A 16,943-nucleotide genomic window follows, 5' to 3' on the forward strand; every position below is an offset into this window, starting at 1 on the left:
CTGTACCTCTCAAATAAATACATACTGGGCAAAGCTCAGAAATGCATCTTTCCAGAGATTATTTCCATCTGCACATCACAAAGGATATATTGATTTAGCTACACTCCTGAGATCAGAGTGGAAACACTGTATAGTCGGGAAGCAGACACATATGCTGCTTATCAAAGCTATACATACGGTACAAAAAGATACCAGTGTGGAGAGCAACCAGCTATATTTGCACCAGCACACAACCTGTCCTGTAATTCTCTAAAACAAAGGAAAAGGAAGTGCTGAATGCTACTGCTCCTGAGCCACGCAAATGGCAAGTGAGGAGCAAAACAATCCCAGCTGAACTCATGGACATGAGGAATCTAAGGAGTTGACAACTGCTGTAGCTGTCAAGGATTGCACCCAAAGCCTGTGTATTGATTGCTTAATTTATTTCTATTTCTTGGAGCTGCAGAGAAATGCAGTAATTGACACAATGGGAAAGAATATCCCAGATGAGCTCCAAGTGGCACCCAGAGTCACCAGAGCAAGGCTGTATTCTCTCTTTCACCCTTTCACCCATCCAGGAGGACAAGTTACATATTCCTCAAAATTCATGGCATCTGTGTTTGTTGATGGTGATATAAATCAAAAAATTACGGAGCAAAAAAGTGAGTTACGTAGATCATGCAGTGTCACTGTGTGCTGGCAATGTACGTACCTCAAACAGGTGCAGTAAAGTGACAGTAAAATGGTGATCTGTGGAGACAGAGACAACACTGTGGCCTCCAGCAGCACTAATCCTTCCTGGTGTCTCTGGAATAACAGAGAACAGGGAAAGTTAATAGATGAAAATCACAGAATCATTTGGGTTGGAAGAGACCTTTAAGATCACCAAGACTGACTGTGAACCCAGCAGGGCCACCACTAAACCATGTCCCTAAGTGACTTTACTAGATGTGTCTTGCAGTATACAACTATGTCTTTTAAATATCTCCAGGGTTTCTGACCCAACCACTTCCCTGGGCAGCCTGTTCCAACATTTGACAACTCTTTCCATGAAGAATTTTTTCCTAATATCCAATCTGAACCTCTCCTGGCTCAGCTTGAGGCTGTTTCCTCCTGTCCTGGCCCTTGTTACTTGGGAAGAGACTGACTCCCACGTTTCTACAACCTCCTTCAGTTAGTTGCAAATATAAAAATAAGCATATATAGGATGATCCTTGCACTTATTTCAGGTATTTTTTGGCATCTTGTAGTTTTGCAGTTTAGCATAAATCAGGCCAGTTAGCACAAACGTCTCTGGGTGTGGGAGTAAAGAATTATTAAGTTCCTCTCTTTCCTTACAGCCAACCACTTTTGTACCTCTCCTATACTATAGCTCAAGCTCCCACACCCACATCCCTGAGTCAGCAGGACACGTCCCATCAGCGATCCTCAGTCACTTCTGTGCAAAACCCTTAGGCTGAGTTTAAATGTCTGCTAAACAGTTTAGACCAAATTATCTTTTCTGCACAGCCCCTGCAAGTCATCAAACAACGTGCCACAGCTGTTGTATGTGTATCCACAGAAGATTTCTTTCCCTAGACAAAATGATCAGAGGGATGAAGCCCCTCCCTCATGAGGACAGGCTGAAAGAATTAGGATTGTTCAGCCTGGAAAAGAGAGCACTCCAGGGCGACCTCGTTGCAGTCTTTCAGCATTTACAGGGAGACAAGAAAGAAGTAGGCAGTTTTTAGTAGGGTCAGTAGTGATAGAAGAAGAGGTAGGTAACAGTTTTAAACTGAAGGAAGTTAGATTCAGACTACAGATAAAGGAAGAACTTATCTGCAACGAGGGTTGGTAAAATACTGACAAAGGTTGCACAGACATGTGATGGATGCCCTATCCCTGGAAGGCCAGTTGGGTGGGACTGTGGGCAACCTGGTCTAGCTGAACATGTCCCTGCTTATTGCAGAGGAGTTGGATTACATGACCTTTCAAGGGTCCTTCCAACACAAACTATTTCTGATTCTGATTCTGTATTACTGATTCTGTAACAAAGAAGCCTTATATTGGTGTTATTTGGACACTCTCAGGAAGATGAAGGCCAAGAATCATTGGTTCTGACAAAAAAATTGGTGAAGTGCCCTGAGTACCAAGATTGAACTACCATCAAACTCCTTTCATGTCTCCTCTACCAGTCTAATGCCCTGTGTAAGTAGGAGAAACATAAAAAAGAAATTTTTGATGGCTTCAAAAGACAGTACCCTTGATGCAAATGATTGATTACCTGGCAATGTTCAGGTGGAGAAAGAAACAGTCACTCTAAAACAAGCAACCATTTTCAAAAGTCAGAGTGAGACCACTTGAGAGCCCAGGATGGCTGGAATGAAGCACAGTATAGTGCCTGCTCACCAGGAAGAGATGACTCTGCATGCTTGATCTCAAGACTTCCATCTGACCCAGGTACAGATGGAACTAACCTGGGAGAAAGGGGTCAGTGAATCCCAAACCCCCCCAAAGTTTCCTCAGCACAGGGTTTGCTTTCTCTGCAGCTTCACTATCCAGCAACAGAGACCTCCTCCTGAGCAAGAGATGCAGAATCAGGAACAAAAAATGGCATAGCTACTTCTCCCTGGAAAATTCCACCCAACATCTGCACAGCAGCTGGATTTCCCAAGTCTATTATCTCATTTCACTGATCTGAATGAATTTGCTCTCAGAGCAGCTGCAGATCTGTATATATCACTCATGGCTTGATTCACTATGTTTTACCTGAATGAAATATTAATTAGCTACACTGTCTTTTCTCCTCCCACCACTAAATGCTAATTAATTGTAATTCATGATGGAAAAACAAGTGGTACATGAATAGTTACTTTGACCCAAAACATGAATCAGTTCTAAAAATCCAAACCAACCATAGACAATTCAGAGTTTGAAACACTGCTGGAGAATAAGTTCAACATCAGTCTCAATCTTTTCATTACGGGAGTCTTAAATCCATTTTCTCTTACAGAGTCATCCAGAGAGATGCATCACTAATATACTGGCCAAGCATGGGGTCTCTAACTCATCTTGGACAGTTTCTTAATACGAGAAAGGTCCCACAAGAGACAATATGGCCGTGGCATGAAGTGCAGACACCAGGCAGACTCTGGAACCTGCAGGTTTTGATCCAGAGTTACTTAAAACATCACCACAACTCAGAGGTCACAAATACTTTTGCCACAAAACTCTTATGCTTCCCACTGAAATGGACATATGTGCTGACAAGTTCTCAGCAAAAAGGATGTTTTATGTGAAGATTCAGAAGTATGAAGAGCACACTTAAGACATGTATTTCCAAAAGGCGGTTTATAGGGTAGATGTACTCCTTGGTGTGTATTTATCCAGCAGGCTTAATGGGCACAACTAGTTGTAGTCTGAAATGTCACATACTTTTTTTTTTTTTTTTGACTGGCTGCTGTTTACAACACACTCTGCAAACAAACTGGGCTGCTCAGCTCTTTCAGCATTTTCTAACGGCGGCAGCCTTTCTTCTTTCTCCCTATAACAAAAACGCTTTGAAGTCCTATGCTGTTAGTTACAAGTATCCTGATATTTCCCCAGCAAGGATGTAATAGGAGCCAAAACAAGCCTCCAGGTGCCAATATTGCACCTGACAAATTAGGCACACGACTGGAAAAGGATGGGCCCATCCTTCTGCTTAATGTTCATTTCCTCTCATTTCCACGTTAACAGGAAGTAGTTGGAATGGAAAAAAAGACTTTCCTTAAAGACCTGAACTATCAAAAGCCTGGGGCTGTTTCTCCTTGCAAACAAAAAACTTGGAAGCCAGCTACGTCCTATGATTTGGAGCTCATTTACAGTGACTTATTTAACCCCTACTGACGGCACGATGAACAGGATGTTATGATTTATTTAACACTTAAAGCGGGTGTGAGAACAAGGTGGATGGTGCCCTTAGATGTAGTCTTTTCATAATTTATTGCTCCAAGTGCTTAATTTTTCCTCAGGGAAGCCTTTGATAGCCAGCTGCTGCAGTGTGGTTAAGTGTGTGCATTAAGCTGTAAAGGAAAAATATTAATAATACTAAAAATAATAACCGTAACCAAAGTTACTATTTTGCATAACAAGAACTTGCACGCACTGCTCAGCTGAAACTCTGAAGTGATATCCCCACACCAACCAAATTGACTTGAGGATATTTAATGGAGCAGTACAAAGAGTGTTGAATTTACCTTCTGAGGACTTGAGCTGCACAAACACAAAGCAAACTCGCTCTAGCAAAAAGCCACACGGCTCCTGGAAGGCCACTGGAGAACCGTAACAAAGTCAGCTAAAAAAATGTAAAATGACTAACATCTCCTACGCTGGTACCACAGGGGATTCTGACCAAGAACAGAGTCACAAAAAATGTTATGTTTGACTGGCTTTAAAGTTGAACTGCTGCTTAATAATGTTGCAGCATCCCTCAGAGGGTTTATCTTAAAGCACCTTCTTTTGAATGGTCCATAATCTTTATCTGGAATACAGAACCATCCTTTAGAAACCATTTTCATGTCAAAGTTACTCAGTGAAATAATGTATAGATCTCTTGCTCTCTGGAGATCAGTGCTCAGCTCCGCTTCATGTCATTACATTGCAGGCCCTTGGTGACTTTAGCAAGCATGATCTGTAGGAACGCTTGCACCTGTGGATAAAGGACTTCAACTTTGAATGTTAAATACCTATTTCAGGGAGTTTTTTTCCTCTTGAGCATGCATGTGTGTGAGTAAGATGTATTTTGATATAGACAGGCAGGTAATTCATTTCACTTTTAGGAGATGAAGTAACGATTTTAGCAAATTACATTTGTCTCTTTAATCTTATATTTCCATGCACACTGAGTTAAATGTTGTAAAACTATCAATTCTGTCAAAACCTAACAGAAAGAAAACAAGAAACCCTGCAATCTTAATGTCCAAACTGACTGGTGATTAACAGGAATTAAATGTGCAGGAATTCCAAATCTTTTCTGATCAGAGATGTCTAGATGACTTTTGTTTTTCCATAATTGTACGAGGTTCCTACATAGTATTTAAGAATCAATTATATTGCAATTGATGTAATTAACTCTAATAATCCAGTAAAAGTCAGTAGGAGGGCTATTCAAGTCAATAGAAAAGAGAGACTATATTATGAAGGTGTTATTAACCTATACAGATTTTTACTAGACATTTCCTTTTCTTACATAATAAATATACAGTGATGAGGAGGGCTGTCATTATAATTTAATGGGAACAATGGTTCATCACTTCCTTTCCTGTACAAGCCTTAACTAATTCTACATACAGTGTATAAGTAAAATGAAGTTAAATGAATCTCATAAATTAGCTATTAATCATCCATCAATCATCTGTTGCTCCATGATTAAAATCTGTGTTGCATTCAGAGCTGGGAAAGGTATTTGGGGAGTGGCAGGAGCTGCATGCACATCTTCCAATTAATTTATTCATGCTCTTCCATTTTGCATTGCCAAGGCTACTTACTGAAACCAGTCCTGAAGTCAGAGAAAGTCTCCTGAGGAAAGTTCTAGCCCTTCCCAGAATAAAGTAAAACTCTCATTTCCATATTTATAGGCATTGCTCTGGCTTTAAGCATTGTTGCATACGAGAACCTTCTCATTCACGCTTCTCAATTCAGTCAGACAACCCGTTTTGGGGAAAGAAAGCAACACTACAAAGTCAGGGAAAGTGAGGCAGTGGTCTTCTATATGCCTTGCAAAGAGAATTCCTCTGCCCAGGATCCTAATCTCGTGTCTTATGCTCTAAGTCTTTTGCACTGCTCAATGAGGCAAAAGTGAGTTCTGCCTGAATATGGCTATTAAAATCCAGCTTTTTAGGAATTTCTGTCTTCACCTTCATCAAGCTGAGAATAAGCCTTATTACATATGGAAGACTGCATTGATCTCATTAGCAGAACTGCTTGTCTTGGCAGTAGACAAAGATCAGTTGTCTGTGCTACTGTTATTCAATATATTAGTTGCCTTCTGAGAGACTGGCTACAGGTGATCCTCTTATCTTGCATCTTGGCAGCCTCAGCCTTGGCAGCTCTTCATGGCACCGTGCATCTCTCCCACAAAAACCACACTGGGCCATTGCAGGCAGCTCCAAAGCACACCCAAGTACACAGGGACAGGGGTACACAGAGACTTTCCTGCATAGAACTGAGCTGATCAAAAGAGGACCAGGAGAAGGCAAGGGCAGTGTTTTAGTTATTCTGGAGTAATTTAAAATCACAATAAATGTTGAACTACCTGGACCCTTTGTGCAGTGTCACTGAATGTATGCAAAGAATGAGACTGAGGAGTAGAGTTTTGTTTGTCTGCTGTCAAAATACTTTTTCAAAGATCTTGGGAAGAGGGTATAATTTTTGAAAGCTCTTCTTATGCAGACCCCCTCCATCTTTGTTCACATGTTATTACCGCTTTGGGTAAGACGTAGTACGTGTACGCAACTAAAGAAAGAGGGAGCTGTGATGTTGCAATAAATATAACACAGAGGAGTCCAGTAATGCTTTGTAACTACAGTGCTGATTTTTTTTTTAAATCACAGCAGTAGGGCAAGTGCTCTACAGATATCAATAGTTGCACCAGAGCTGACCTATGTTGCACAGAATGAATGAGCTTTGACTATAGGAACACAGATAGGCAACCCTGCTGACTCCTGCTGAATAAACCTATTGTAAAGCTGGCAAACAGCATCCTTCCAGGGCTCTTGGACTTGTGGCTTCATCTAGTCTGGGACTCCTCAGGGTTTTATTCTCTATAACAGCATCATACTTTCCCATACTGCTAAACACAGAAGACATTTCTGATGTTCACATTGCAAGCTCCACTTGCGGTGTACTTGATTTGGTGGTGTTTGACAAAGCCTTTCCTTTAATTCAGGAGCCAGTTCTGTGATAACAAGGACATAGATGGAAAACCAGTGCTCCATGAGGCATTAAACCTCTTTTTTTCTTGTTGTGGGCCAAAGCAAAATGCCGACAGGTGTCATACAGCCCCGTATACCAATAATTAGTTCACCACAGCAGGTGTATTTGACCACAAAAGCCATTCTTTGAAAATGAGATCTTTTCTTTTGGGAGAATTGTAATGCCTAACTTTCCAGGCATGGGAAGCACAGTTGCAATGAGGTTTAAGCAGAATGCACGTCCTCTGCTGCAGACACCACCCAGGGACTGAGCTAGGCTGCCCTACACCTTTCTGCCACTACCTGAGAAGCACAGGGCTACTTTTTTTGGGTGTCTTTGGAACTGCAGTGCCATGCAAACGAGCTGTGCCAAAAATGATAGACTGAGAACTGTTAAAGTACAGCAATTCAGCAGTCAAAACTTCCTTTATTTAAATCCCCAAACACCACTTAGTTATGTAATAATCTCAGTTCTTTCATGCTCCATGAGCTTGCCTTAAATTGTCTGGAGCAGCTCCTCAGCTGCAGATAGTCCCAGCTCGCAGAAGACAGTGGCACTGGGACGGTTCCCACCAGCTGCCGCTCTGCCTCGACTGCAATTGCATTTCACACACAAAAGATGACAATAATCTATCAAAAAACACAAAACAAAAAAAACCCACCCTCCCCCTCAGTTTGAATTGTCATCTGCAAGAAAAGATTCCAGTGTTTCAGCTTCCATGGAAAATCAATACAGTCTTATCTTTATTTTATTACTTAAAGAAAAAAAAAAAAATCTTGTGATGACAGTATTAGGTAGCACTGTGAAAAACAACTAAATATAGCAGTGGATCATAGTGGGTGTGAATGGAAAACAAAGGAGTCAGGAGCCGAGCTCCTGCTGCTGTTACGTCACTATAACACCCATAATTATGTTATTATGTACACTGCCCACTTCAACTATATCTGGACACCACTTACCATGATAAAAATCTGATTACTAACATGACATATAATCTTGGTTTCTTTGATGAAAGTTAACTTCTGTCTTTTATTTTCTTTTTCAAACAGACAGGATATTTGTTTTGCCTCCCTTTTACAGGGAGTTTGGAAGAGTGAGCATACAGGAAAAATTTTAAAAGTTGATTTAAAATCTCATTGCTGAACTCATTTTATCTTGGTATAAAAACATATCAAGCCACTTCTAAGGTGCTGCTGTGCATAAATTTTCATGAATTCTCCTAACAAACACCTAACTTTTATAAATACTATTAGCTCCACAGAGAAATTCATCTGGATTTAGGGCATGCTTAGCTATGGAACTGCTACACCTTTTTCTGCTGAGCACCACAGCTTTCAAACTTAAAATGCCCTTTATGAGGGGTAGGTGGTGGGTGGCTCAGGCATGATGGCTCGGTGCCACATGGATCCCATAGGCTTTATGCTGGAGGAGGATGTCTGGTGTGTACATGAGGATGTCCAGTGGGGTGGCCATTGATGCTTCCCAGCACTGGGAAGGATCCCTCAGGTGTTTCTTACACCCCCTTTCATTGCCAGTGCCCCAAAAATCAGTCCTGCAAATTCCTACAACAACACCGATGTTTAGAAAAAGTGTGGTGTTTTAAAGGCCTTGGGAATTTTTATTTTTTTTTTTCTTTTAAATATTTAGAAAGTGAGAGGGGGAAAAACCAAAACTGGCAGGAAAAAAACCCCAAAAAACAGTGTCTTTCAAGATGAAAGATTTTTTTTTTTTCTTTAGCTAAATGAATATTGAAAAAACATATATCTTATTATGTCTTCAGCCCTTAAGGTTATCCTATCTGGTTTGTTTCACAGTTCAGCAGGAATAACTCCCAAGATATTTCTAAGATAACTGTTAAATTTCTGACTTTCATCTACAATAGAGGAAATCTGTATCGCCAACAGCTTTTCTCAGAATTCCACCTTAAAACAGTTTTAGTACCACCAGACCAGAAGGGTTTGATGCCAAAGAGCTGTTCTGTCCTATTGAAAGCAGAGAATGGCTTCCTCTGCAATATGTACAAAGAGCAAGGAAATTTACTCAATTAATGTGAAACACAAAATGGCATCTGCCATCTGGAGATGCACACAAAAGCCACGGGCAGTCAAACACTTCTTAAGACTTTGGCATGTAAAATTAACATATTTTAAGACTTAAAAGGACATGTGAACTCCAAGCTTGCAAGGATTTAATGCAAGGATTTCTGACAGCAAAATAAAACACACAGTATAATATTTCCAATGTAATGTCCCAGAAATATCAGTGCTAACCACCTACAAAAATTTGCCTGTGACACCAAGGCTACAATTTCTATATTATTAGTTGGGAATTGAGTGGTTGTTCATTAAAATATGCATTCTTAAACAATGGACAGAAATATGCTTTCAATAAACTTTAGAACCACACTAAAGTATGGTCTTTTACTGAGACCTGTGTAAAAGTCTTGTTTCTTCTTGTGTGTGACACTGTGCAAACACTGTTTTTATTTTTCATTGAGAAAAGAGAGTGATGCTTATTAATCAAGTTTAGTGCAGATTCAAAGTGTTTAAATAGGGCTTCCTTTTCTCCAAACACTTTTAAGTATTCTCTTCTTGAATAAAATGAAGAAAGTTCAGCTCCAGTGTCTGTTCCCTTTTGTGTATTAAAAAACCCATACTGGTTTAAAAAACCCATGACATATGGCATCTAAGTGGTCACTGCCATAAATTATTCAACTTCTGCTCACTCCACAAACATAAATCTTACAAAATACAAAACCTGAGACCTCTCTGGCAAACTCATGGTCACATGTCCTTGAGGGTGTCTTCAGCACACTTTTAGCCACACAGATCTGGTCACTGCACCCAAAATTTTTACCCAGACACCCACTGTGATATACAAATTCACCTGCTTTTTACTCTACCTTCATCCTTCATTCTGACACTCACCAGGATCACCTGAGTGGAGCCTCCTGATATTTTAGGGTACAGCCCTTTCCCCCTACCTGTTAGACACACACAGCACTGGTTGCACAAGCCCTGTTCCTCTTCAGCATTTTGCTGAAGAAAAGAGAGTGACAAAAAAAGAGGAGAGGGGAGAAATCAAATTCATTCCTGCTTAAGACTATTAAGATGGTTCAGCAGCAGTTTCCCATGCAGTGTTGTTCAGGATGAACAGGATGTCTGAATAAGTCTGCCATGTGTCTTGCAAAAGAAACCTTCATTTAGGCACCTCCAACTTCACAGTTTGTTTTTTTTTTCCTTTCTTTCAGTGAACACTTTTTTTTTTTTTTTTAAAGACACAGAAGTGAACATTTCCGAATATACCAGAAACTTGGTTCTCAGCCAAGGACACCAACCCTGCAAATACTTTCTCATGTGAGTTGTGATAATGTAGCCAGTGCAATACAATGGGATGATACACAGAGCATGTATTCAGATGTTTAGGGAAAGGATGACAATAAGCTTAGCAGACCTAGAGTATTAATTAAGAAGTGTCAGGTGAAAAAAAATTCTTAAAGAGTGACTGTTACTTACTTTGCCAGTTTCCTGGGTTTTATACTGACAACGATTTATTGTCTAAGGATTAGTTTTACTGATTAATTTTTTAATCAAAATACTCTTAGAAGTAACACAGCAAAAAAATATAAGGTAAAGCATAAGATAAAAAAGTCATCATTCCAGTATCAACATCCACATGGCCCATATATTTTATGCCACATTCTCATAGCAAATAAAAAAAAAAAATAAATTAGAAAGTACCTCAAACTGATCAAACTCTGCACTCAGCCAGAAGAAGAGGGCTGAGAATGCACTAAAGCAACATTTAAATTTCATTTACCAGTTTGTTGATTTGTCCTTGCATTTTTGAGAGTGTGTGTGTGTGTGTGAGAGCGAGGACAAACAGAGACAGAGAGGGAAGAAAATGACTCATGCCTGACAATGTTACCATGAAAATGGTCATAGCTGTGGGCTTCCCTGGGGGAATTTGTAATACCACAGCAAAAATCCAGCTAGCCTGCAATTACGGTGCCGGCAGCGCGTCCCTCCAGCACGAGCCATAATGTCTGGCTACAGCTGGTGGGAGCACTCTGGCTGTGTTCCCCCACCAGCAGCATCCTGGGCTCTGGGGACCAGGTGACTGGTGTGGGGCGAAGCTGCTGGGACAGCCTCACCCTTCCAGGCAGGCAGAGATCACCCAAAAACTCCTTCCCACAGAGGGATGGGAAAAGGAGCGTGCTTTAATGCACAGCTCCCCTCTTAGCACATGCAGGCACATTTGGTGTAGGATCCCCAGCCGTTCCCTCCTACGGCAGAATCCCATCCTGCAAAAGAAACCCTCAGTGCCGCTGATGTAAAGGACTCTGTGTTAAAAATAAAAACACAGTCCTCAGCAAAAGCGAGCAGGCTTCCCGGGAGAGGAGCATGAACCCATGCCAGTGACAGACTGGAAGTGCAACATGACGGAGATGCTGCTGTATCCGGACAGTTGAGGGATGAGCTGGGGTTTCCAGGCATGTCAGAGATGACATCCCGCGGCTCCGGGGGCCGGGGCCGCTGAACCTGCTGCTGGCCAATCCTTGGAGTGTCACTTACATGAGCTCCAAAGTAATCTTCTGGCCCACCCTTCAGGAAAAAGATAAGATGTCATGATCAGCTAATAGGAAGTGACAAGAAGAGATAAAATGGATGGGGAGGGAGGGAAGGTTTCTGATTGAAAAGGCATTATTCTTTCCTCTAATGCCAACCCCGCTAACAATAGGGCTGAGTTAATTAACGGGCTATTTGAGCACTTTCATCCATTTTTGCATATAGCATTAATTTTTCTACAGATACATATAACACAATTAACCTATAGCTTTTCAAACAATCGGACATGGCAATCCTTTCAAACTGGTGGGGAAAACATTGCACTTTTACAGAAAAAGGGGATTTAATTAGGGAAAAAGATTGAGAAGGGTCTTTGTTCCTCTACTCTTCCAGCCATTGCCTTCCATCTGGCATGGGAACTTATTACCAAGACATCTGAGCATCTTCCATAAAAAAAAAAGACAAGCAAACACACAAAACACCCAAGTTTCTGGCTTTCCTCCCTATTTAGAGTAGAAAATCCTATCTGTCAAGCTTAGTTCACTTGCAATTAAGAAATCTGCTTCACTCCCTAACGAAATGTTAGTGCGTCACTTGACAAAGTCCCATTGAGCACGGAGAGAGAGGTTTAGGCTGGAAAACGCTTGTAAAGTTTCTCCCCAAGTGCTGCTCCAACGGCACCTCTGACTGGGGGGGCCGAGTGCTACCCCCTGCAACCACCCGGCTGCACACGCACAAAGCCTCTGGTACTCAGTCAACTCTGCAAACTTCAACAAAAACCTAATCAGAAGTGCCAGGCTTTTAAGATCATAGCCCCGCCGTGATGTTAATCAGTTCGGTGGGGGAAGAAGCGTCTCTGGTGGGTACAAAGGCGAGGACAAGGGGTTGCGATCTCTGTGCGGCTGCCGTACGAATGACAAACAACAGCAGTGAACTGCTGCCTTCTCCGGAGAGCCGAGCGCGCACGATGGGCACAGAAAGGCTCCCTTTATGCTGCAAAGAATTCGCAGCTTAACCAAGCCACAATATGTTTTGAAGCTTTTGCCAAAAAGTACAAAAACCTGTAGCCAGTGTAGCTAGGCATTTGATAACAAGCGTGGTTTCTTCTGCTCGACATATTTTCCTGATGTATTTGTTTGTAAAGGTAGAGATAAGTATAGTAACACAATCTGTTCCTTAATATCGTAGGCAAAGAAAAATCGCTAGTCACTAGCTATAACAGTTTACAGTCTCTGTGAGACAGCTGCAAGTATATGTTTATTCTTTCATTCTAAATATCTCAAATGGAGCCTGATCCTGAAAACCCTTCTTCCTCCCATTGATGCTTGTCTGCAATAATACCAATGAAAAGCAACTGCTGATGTAAGGAAAGAAAAGAAGGTGAGGCTCAGATTCCCTACCCAATGCTCATAATGGCTATTTTCACTAAAGATAAGAAAGCAGACTGAGATGTGCCATATCACAGAAACAAGCCATTCTGCCCCTATCTACAATTTTGACAGCTATCTATGGAAAATGCAGACTTAAAAAACTCTTAAGAATAATTATTAGAATTCATAGCCAAAATAACATACATCAGCCTTGATTAGTTCCACGAAAAAGCAGCCTTAAATTGGTAGTTTAAAAACAGGAAAATTAGCGGTATGATTAAGAATGAATGGCTAATAAAAAGAATTTTGCTAAAACAGATTAAGGTTCAGATCAAGGTCACAAAAGGAACTGATTGAGGAAAACTGTCATTTTTGCTGGGACTCAGTAGCTGTTTTAGCAACGCTGTTTCCTCTGAATCACAGTCTTGTAATGAGAAATTACACTGTTGGGGTTAATAAAGGCTTTGCTTGTCACGTTAGTTTCCCCAAAATTTAATTTAAAACACTGTGCTCAAAGAAAAAAGAAAAATTCCTTGTGCGTAAGTAGACAGAAAGCAATATAACTAAGCTAAGTAATCTCTAGTAAAATGCAGGGTGAATTCGTGCCATAGTTCCAGTTCTCATGTTTGTTGTAAATTCTCGCCAGAAAAAAACATAAAAATAAAAAAAATCTGCAAGTGGCCCAAAGCCCTGTTTGTCTCCCTGTTTCTTCCAAAATAAACAACTTCTGCTTATAGCACCACAGCCCCCCATTAGCGGAGTCTATGTAGGGAAGTGCTCCCTAACGGGGTCTGACATTTGCCTTTGTGCCAGCTTCCCCACTTCTTGGCTGTGAACAACCTCCAAGAGGGTCTGCCTCTGCCCCCTTTGTGTCCTGAGCTGTGCAAAAGGCTTGGTCTGAAATTCAGTGCTCCCAAAATAGATTTACAGGGAGGCTTTAGCCAGGCAAAGCCTTTCTTCTGCGTGCAGGCAGCAGTGGTCCTGTGCTGCAAACTGGATGGTGTGCATATAGATATGGGCACAGCTAACCTCAGGAATTTCAGACCAGGACTAACCTTGTGCACGCAATTCCCTTCTGAAAACAGCCCCGTTCCCTTGTCATCCCACTTGCAAGGAGCTGGGGTGACTGCCAACTGTGCCAAAGAGCCGATGTGTGAGTGCTACCATTGACTCACATTTTCACTGGGTCCCAGTGGAGCCTAAGAGGGAGACACCACAAGTATTCCACCACCTTGTGCTCCCAGTCCCAGGAGATCTAGGTGCTACCAAGCTGCATGGCAGCAGTGCAGCTGGCTGCCCTCCAGGGCAGGATCCTTTGGAGTGCACAATTCCACACACGTGCATGGATCCAGGCTCTGCAGGGAGAACCAGCTAGGCAGCAAGGAGAATTTTAGAATCGGTGAAACTGTTCAGTAACACCTTCTGCTTCATGGGTGCAACGCTCCAGTGAAATAAATCCTCATGTCTATAAATTGTCAGTTTCAGGGGGTTGGGATATTTACTCTTGGCTGCTTTTTTCCCCTCTTGGGCTGGTACATTGCACGAGAGGAGCTGGCACGTCTGGCCCGTGATGGGAGGTGTCACAGCCCTCCTGAGCGTGGGGTTGCTGCTTGGTGGCATAAGCTATTGTTGTCATTGTCACTATCACCAGGCCTGATCAGGGTCAGCAAGCCAACGTGAGAGCTGTTGTATAAGCCCGCAATAAAAAGACAGTCCTTGTCCCAGAACACACTTGGGCTGGTTTTCTGACAAGCTGTAACAGGTTCTGCAGTGGCACCTTTTCTGTTGCTAAATAAAGAACTTCTGTCTTGCAGAGCCTAAACCCATTGCTGAAAGATTGAAAGGAAAATGAACTAATAGGACAAAGGGGGTGTGTACAGGGTTTTTTAATGTTTGTTTGTTTTGATCTTAGTTGCAAGTAGTTCATATGGAGTGAAGTGCACTGACACGCAGAAGAAAATAAGTACTCAATTTTAGCAAGGACAACTGCTTCAGACAGAACTGAATGCAAAAAATCAGTATCATCCAGACAAGATTACTGTGCCAGAAATCACATTTTTATTAGTACGTAAAACACATGTCACTTGACAATGAGTATCTGCAGCATGGAGTGAAATAACCCTCCAGCAGTGAAGTCAATATTTAAATCAATATCTCTGGTAAGGAAAATATCTTACTCATTGATACAGATTGGATTTTTTTTTTCCTTATGAACCTCTCAGGAGGTAAACAGCATATTTCTGTTGTAAAAGCAACTAAACAGTATTGCCAAACAGGTCTAATCTTTCCTAGAATTCAATAGCACGGTCCTCTGAAATTATTAATGTTGTTATAAATGCCATTTGACCTTTATGTCAGGGATGTATTTCCTTTTCATAAAAAGGCACCTACATTATTTTGGGCCTGCTGTGCTGCATGTAAACACAGTAACTTCAGTGGGAGCTTAGGGCACTGTGGGATGATTTTTTACATTATGTGGGTACCTAATGATTCAGCTACTCAAGGCTAAAATCCATAAAAGATGTTAGTGCCTTTACGTTAATTGCTGCAAAAACCTCCATCCACTCCGGCAAGGCAGTGCAGCATTTCAGAAAGGCTCACAGATTGCCGGGACCACAAACAGGCTCAGAGCATCATCACCTGGGCAAAGGGACTCCCAGGCCCTCCTCCCCGGGCCTGTGCTGTGCTTTGCATTGCAGAGCCATTAGAGATGGTAAAATATTCAGTGCTGAAAGCAGTCTATTGTTCCTTCACAGTTTCCTGTTTTAATCATCTTTTTCACAAAGTCAGACTCACTTGTTTCTTCTCCTTCTGACCCTGTGATTCTTTGGTCCCTTTCTGCCAAACAAACAAACAAACAAACAAACAAAAAAGTGAAGGAGGGGTAGGAATGAGCCCATCCCACACCCTGGTGGTAACACACTTTTTTAGAGAGAAGACAGCCGTGACTTTGCACATCTTTGGAACGAGGCAAGTGTCAAATGCTGATTTCTCACCCCTAGGGGAGACACCCTAACTTGTGGACTTTGCTATGAAAGACGGGAGCTGACACCACCATGAGGACGCCTGGCAAAGGAAGCGGGGCTGGGCGCGGTTCTGCTGGAGCCCGTAGGTGCGGGGAAAGCCCGAGCTGCCTCCGGAACCATCCCCAAGGCTCCCTGGGTCCCTGCCCACTGCGGGACAGCTCTGACAGGCACAGAAACAGCACCAGGGCAGCTCCTCTGCATGATCCACAATGACAGCTCTGGATACGGACACCTGCGTGCTGCTTTAGGCTCCTAAAACCATTAGCTTGATCAGGACCTTACAAAAACACCCAGGCACCTGGGTTATGTTAAAATTAATAGTATAGCACTCCCAAATGTTTTGAAAGGCTATTAGATGCCTTTCTGCCCCTGAAAAAGTTGTGCTTCAATGCTTTGCCAGACTGAGTCCTTAGAGGTGACAGACTGGATGCATTCTTCAGATAATGGAAATAACTATTGGAAAGGATTCTTTAAAAGGTTCCTAGAAGCTGTTGCTATGTAATATAAAAGCCAAATTAATTCATATTAAAAAAAAAAAAAAAGTAAAAAGAAAAAAAATTTCCTCCACTTTATAATCCCTCTACAGAAATATCTTCCTCTTTCTTAAAAACTTTAACCAATCAATAGAACGTAAGTCTATAAAACTAAATTACATTTCCAGCTTTGATTAGCCAACAGGGTAGAGCAGAGTTTTAAACCATCAAATGTGCTTCCTTTTCTCCTGCTTGGTGGTTTTAAACTTCTTAAGACTTTTAATGCAAGTACCAGGACAGGGCAGTACAAAGTATGTTTTAAATGTGCTCTTAAAATCTCCACATGGAGGTTGCTGAAAGAGTTCAGATCTTTGAACCTCAGTAGGGTGGTGCTGGCTAAGAGCTGTCCCTCTCTGGCAGCTCTTCCGTCCAATATGATTGATAGAAAGAAAGCTGCATTAGTTTTTATGGGATTAGATTTTGTATGAGACAACAGAGTGCATCCCCCAAGGTCTTCACTCAAAAAGAACAACCTGGAAAGCTTCCCAAATTTTGTTTTTAAACTTTTGTCCAGCATTGCTTTGGCCCCTGCTG

Source organism: Cyanistes caeruleus, chromosome 2, assembly GCF_971803275.1.
Source record: "Cyanistes caeruleus chromosome 2, bCyaCae1.hap1.1, whole genome shotgun sequence".
Taxonomy (NCBI): domain Eukaryota; kingdom Metazoa; phylum Chordata; class Aves; order Passeriformes; family Paridae; genus Cyanistes; species Cyanistes caeruleus.